We start from the raw sequence: 6,511 nt of genomic DNA on the forward strand, positions 1-6,511 counted from the left end.
TGAGAGCAAGGATTGTTATACTTTATAAATCTATTATTTGGTGTGAATGACAGAAAATATATTGAAGCACAGCGCTATCTTTACAAAGCAGCTACAGCTTGGACCTGGTAAATGTTAACTGTCAGCCTCGACTGTGATAAGAAGGAAATAAACATTTTTTTTTATTATTATTTATTTATTTTTTTTATGTATATGTGACATGACGTTTTGTAGATGGTGCGGGTTGATTCTATAGTATTATTAAAGCAGGTTGATTTTATGGTAGTATAATCCCCCCTCCCCCCCCCTCCAAAATGTCAAAAATGTCTAAGACAGCAGTGTGTACATATGTATGTATTTGTAAGTTAGCACTGGCAGCACGCATTGGTTGAAGACTTTCCTTTTGAGTCATAAGGGTAGTTTCCCTTACAGAACCATGCTTAATCTTCCAAAGGCACTCCAGCACATTTTTGCTCTTCTGTTGATTTCGCACATTTGGTTCTCCGTTGCCAAAACTAACTGTCCTAAGTATACGTAGTTACTGACTTCTTCAAGCTTGATCCCATTGACTTCACTTGCTTATGGAATGGTATATTTATTAAACATGACTTGAGTCTTCTTCAGGTTCATTTTCAAACCTGCTTTGATGCTAGCCTTGTGTAGTTCTTGTATTCTTGTTTGTAATTCTTGAGGGCACGTTGTAAATATGAGGATGTCGTCAACAAATCCTAGGTGATTCAAGTAGGCCCCATTGATCTTCAGCCCCTTATTTTCTCAATCCAGTGACATTTGAAAATGTCTTCTTGGGTGGTCGTGAAGAGCTTGGGGAGGACTTCATCCAGCAGTGGACTGAAAAAGGCTGACGATGATGATGATGATATATATATATATATATATATATATATATATATATATATATATATATATATATATATATATATATATATATATATATGTAGGTATATAATGAAAGAGCAAGAGAGAGAGCGAGAAAGAAATTAGTTTAATGGTCTTAACTTGATACCTCACTTTTTGTAAATGGCAGTCTTTTGAAGGGTGCCAGCATTATATCAGACATATGGCTTTGCACAGAACAACACCCCACCACTGAAAGCACACTTTTAAACAATAGGTAAAAACATGCCATTTGCAGTGTAATGTCAATCCACTCACAGCTGATGAGCACTGTGTGTGACTGACAAGTGCACGATTATTTTTAAACCAGGTAAGGATTATTTTTATACCATTAGTTTTATTTGGCTAATCTAACCTTTGACGTGCAATGAAGCTTCAGGGAGAAGCATTGTAATGCAAGGAGCGCGACTGAGGCAGCAGTGCCACTTTACCAGAGGAACCACTGAACATGCTGAATACAAATGGTCTCGTTATTGCTACACCAGCCAGTTCGGTCCATGAAGTCTACAGTACAATCCTATTACAGACAGCAGCATAATCCTGCTCCACAATTCCACTAGCTCTTACAAATAAAAAAATAAAAAAAACATAAATCTTGAGGCAGAAAGCCAGTGCATAATACAAATGGATCAGTACCGCTGCAGTGTATATGATGTGCGGTATTATTATATACAATGTATACAATATTATATACAATGCGATCCAGCATTCTGATATGCAGTATTATTATATACAATGCGATCAAGCATTCCGATGTGCGGTACAATGCGATCAAGCATTCTGATATGCGGTATTATTATATAAAATGCGATCAAGCATTCTGATGTGTGTTATTATTATGTACAATGTGATCCAGCATTCTGATGTGCGGTATTATTATATACAAAACGATCAAGCATTGTGATGTGCGGTATCATTATATACAATACGATCGAGCATTCTGATATGCGGTACTAATATATAAAATGCGATCAAGCATTCTGATGTGCGGTATTATTATATACAATATGATCTTGTGCTACATTGGAGTAACACAGTTTATTTGCACAAAACACATGCATACAGTGTCCATACTAGGACATCTTCGTACATCAGGCAAAAAGTCATTGTGTCCTCCCTCCTCTGAAACTCCCTCCTCCCTCCGTCATGTTCCATGCTCCCTATTCTCTCCAAATCATTTTTGCTTGTCTGAAGAGATCAGCCAATAATAATAATAATAATAATAATAATAATAATAATAATAATAATAATCTTTATTTGTATATAGCGCCTTTCATAGTGGACCACAGGATATGAGATTAGGGTGTGTGAACTATGCATCAGCTGCAGAGTCACTTATAACAACGTCTCACCTGAAAGACGGAGCACAGGAGGTTAAATGACTTGCTCGGGGTCACACAATGAGTTTTAGAGGAGGGAGGAGGGAGTAACAGAGGAGGGAGCACATAATGACCCTTTTTTGCCAGATGTATGAAGATGTCTTAATATGGACACCGTACATGCATGCAAACACATCTTCCTCCCTAACCACTGACCTGCAAAAGAACACACTCAGAACTAAGCCAATAAGAAACCTCAGAACTTCCATCATCCAATCAGGAAGAGCCATGCCAGAATACAATAACAAGGGAGTTGGCTGCTGAACAACATAGAATGATAAGCTTTAGAAGAGGGAAGCAATAATGTTTAAAATAACAATAAAAGCAATGACTGATTGCAATAAAACCATAATTATTGGGCTTATCTTGTCTGCAGGGTAGCGCCCTTGCCAATAGTTCTTGCTCTTACCTTCCTGACGCAATCAACTAGCAGATAGTATTGATCTGTGATCAGGAAGGAATCTATTGCTTAAGTATACCAAATGCCTCCTAATGGATGTTTAATACACAACATCTAGCTCAATTTAAAAAAGCAGATTGTAAAAGAAAATTGTGAAAAGTAATTAAATAAATACCCCCCAATTCTGCTGAAATATATTAAGAAAATCATCTTTCAATATTTTTGTTCTGTGTACGGGCTGAGATGATGTTGAAGGGAATCTGTTCCCCTGGGATGTCTCCACGACTACATTTAAGCCAATTATCTCACATCTTAGGGCCTTGCTTCTGATTTGCACAGATCTGCTAAACTGATGTCTAGCTGTACGGCAACACCAGTTCATTAACCCTAATGTTTGCTTTGCATGAAGGCACATAAATGAACTGATTCCATTTCACACAGCTTCCTCCCAGTCATAAGCAGTATCAGATAATCAAGCTAGAATGTTATGACTTTAAAGTACTTATTTAAATATTCCCAACATCAAAGATGGTTTTGTAAATACTTTTTTTTTTTTATGTCTAACACAGATTTTGATGTTTCAGTTTTAATTATGTAGAAAAGATTTTACCAGTCACAGGTTTTGATGCCATATGGATAGTGCTTTTTTTAGTGTCTGTTTAATTTCCCTTATGGATATTCAAACATAGCTCTTTTTATAAACTACAGCAGCATGGCATAACTGTGCCAAAGTCATACAGTCGCAGTGGTAGTGCTTACATTTTAACAACAACGCTGTTATTAAATGTTTTATGTGTATACAAAACCTTGAAGGGCATAGAGCACAAAAGTTACTTGCATATGTTTTTTAATATATTTGTATAGCCTATTTCAGATCTCACAATCATTCAAGATGTAGTTTTTTTTTTTCAATTGAATGTTCTACATTTTGTATTGTATTCAATTTCACATTTGGTTTTGGACATCACATATGTAATGAAAGACACACAATACAAAACGACTGTGTCTGGTCATACATTTAACATAGAAACCAAAACAGTCAAGTTAAATTGGGCAAAGTTACACTAAAGGATTGGCCATTAATTTTTATTTGTATAATTGGGGGATAAAAATAAATATGAACAAAAAAAAAAAAAAAAAAAAAATGTTTCTAGTATTTCCTTCTGAGGACAGGGCAACAAAATACAGGTGTTTAAATACAATCACATATTTGCATCTCAAATCACTATCGTGCCCCCAGAATGTCTTACAAAATTGGACCCTTTCAAACTCTATCCCTTCAAACAACCTAAATGAACCTCTTGAAGCCCTGCATTTTGACAGCTATAGGATGCATGGCAAATGTTATTGCAAGCGCTGTTAAAGTATTGCAGAGAAAGCATGAAGACAGGGAAATATTTTTAGCTGTTCAGCACAGCAACCCCTGCTATGTGAGCTGCCAGCCCATTACCTCAGAGTCCATGTGGTGCATACACTTTAGCTTGATATTTATCTCAACACACACACACACACACACACACACACACACTCACACACACACGTGGAAGCAAACTTTACTTTCACTCTGGGCGCTGGGATCTTCACGCGCACTGCCGTAAACGTTACAAAACACGACGCAAAACCTGTGCAAATTAGCAAAATTGTAATGATTCGTCATGCAACTTAACATACGTTAACTGAACATACGTTTTTAAAAAAATGCAACACAGACCTAAAGATCAGTCTATTAATTTTCCTGAAAAACACTGTACAACTAATGTTTTTTGTTTTTTTGTAAATTCAGATTGGGGGAGGGGGCAAGTGCCCCCTTACATCTATCTTACAAGTGACGGACAGCCTGCACATTAATTAATACTGTAGGTTCCACGAAGCAGAAGCAACATTTACCAATAGCAAAATGACGAAATTCAAATATTAAAAATACAAATAAAGAAAAAAGAAGGTACCCAGTACAAAATGATACAAAATGATTTTTTTTTTTTTTTAATATTGGTTATTATATTGTTAAGACATGTTAAGGTTTATAAATGCCAAGTTGTGTTAGGTGTTCACAGAATATTGCAAACTTGTAAGGTTAATAAAGTGACAACAACATAACTGAGACATTTGGCACCTTTTGCAGCTCCAGAGCTTCATTTCTGTGCTTCCATCCCGGTAAGCTGATCCTAAGATGTTTCTCTTACTTTTTTGTCATGTTTAGAAAAAAATACTTGCCAGTTCGACTCAACGACCTTGCATTACAGACAATATTGCTGTAGATGTGTTTTGAGTTTGGCAGAAATACTGTACTCTGTGATGCAAAATGTGCCTGGGGGTTATAAATCATCACACCATCTGACTCAACAAACTGTTCCTTTTTCATCTTTTAATAATGCCTTAAGGAGATTGCAGACAGAAGAATTTTATTTGTATTTTATTTATTTTTTGCTCAGCACCAACCTATTTTACATGAGTAGAATACTATTATGGCCTAAATGTATTTATAGGCCTATTAGTTGAGTAAATACATTTAATAATTATTACTTATAATTCAAAATAGATGTTTAACACCCCTGGAATTAATGCAGAGCTATAATATTAAGAGGTGTTTATAATGATGCTTGTGTAGATAAATAACTTGACATGCATTTGAAAGCTACCCTAGGGAGACATCATTTTTTACTAGTCATAACTTAAGGGCTTTATGATAGATGTGTCTTAAATGGAGCACAAAAATACAAACCAAACAGAAATGTCAGAGGAAGGGCAGCACAGTCCTCTTGGCGCATTACAGCTGAGGTCACTCAACATGAAACTGAGTTGTTTTGAAAAGCCTCAGCCAACATCATTTGATGCTAGTAACCTTAGGAAATTATACGTATTGTCCTGCCCTTTTTAGCATGCCATCTAGAAATTTGCCTAGCACTCTGGGAAAGGTGGATTGGGCTATCCCTCCAGACATTTCAATGGTGGTCTGAAAGGAACCAGAGGCTGAGTACTGCAGAGAACACAGCACTTCACATGTTCCCTAGGTTGACTCTAGGGTCTAGCTCATCCCTGAATTTAGCCATGAGGTCAAAGATGACCTGCGGAGTGAGACGATAACACTTTAACAGTGCATCTTCCAGCATCCCAAACAAAGTGACAGTGGGAATAAATATGCAAGGTCTTCTTCATCTTGTCCTTCTCCTCTGAACATATTCCTGTCTCTCAACAAGAGTCAAGTGTCGCCACATCAGGAAGTGTACCACAGCAGCTACCCTGAAGCCACTGACAGGTCTCTGCAGGTGTGTGCTTCTACACAGCTCTTAGTTACTCGCTGCTACAATGGTTTGCATCTTGTAAGGAGAGGTGTAAAGTTTTTGGAGGGTCAGCAATTGTTTAAATGCAAGACAAAATCCTTACATCACATTATAATGTTTGTGCCCACTTAGTATCCAGATCCTGCCCAGTTCCATGCTCTTTATTTGAGCAACATTATCTGTATACACCACATTTTTAGCGGCCAGTAAAATCAGACTTTATGGCTGCTAAACATGATTTACAGCAGCATTATGGGAGTTTTGCACCCGCAAATCGTTTAGCCTGTATTCTTACATCACCCCCATAGTATTTATTAAGAAGCACCAGTATATACACCAGTGCCAACTGCTGGCTGATTAACAAATTGCATCTCTAACGGAAAACACACAGCGAAATATAAAGAGGATAGCAGGTGGAGCTGGATAATGTTTTTTTTTTATCTGAAAGAAAAGCAGATAACTCCTACTGTCTGTGAGTTCTTTAGACAGAGGACACAAGAAAGACAAGTATACGGTATACTAATAATTTGATTAACTTGTTTCTATTGGTTGTGTTA

Source organism: Polyodon spathula, chromosome 14, assembly GCF_017654505.1.
Source record: "Polyodon spathula isolate WHYD16114869_AA chromosome 14, ASM1765450v1, whole genome shotgun sequence".
NCBI lineage: Eukaryota > Metazoa > Chordata > Actinopteri > Acipenseriformes > Polyodontidae > Polyodon > Polyodon spathula.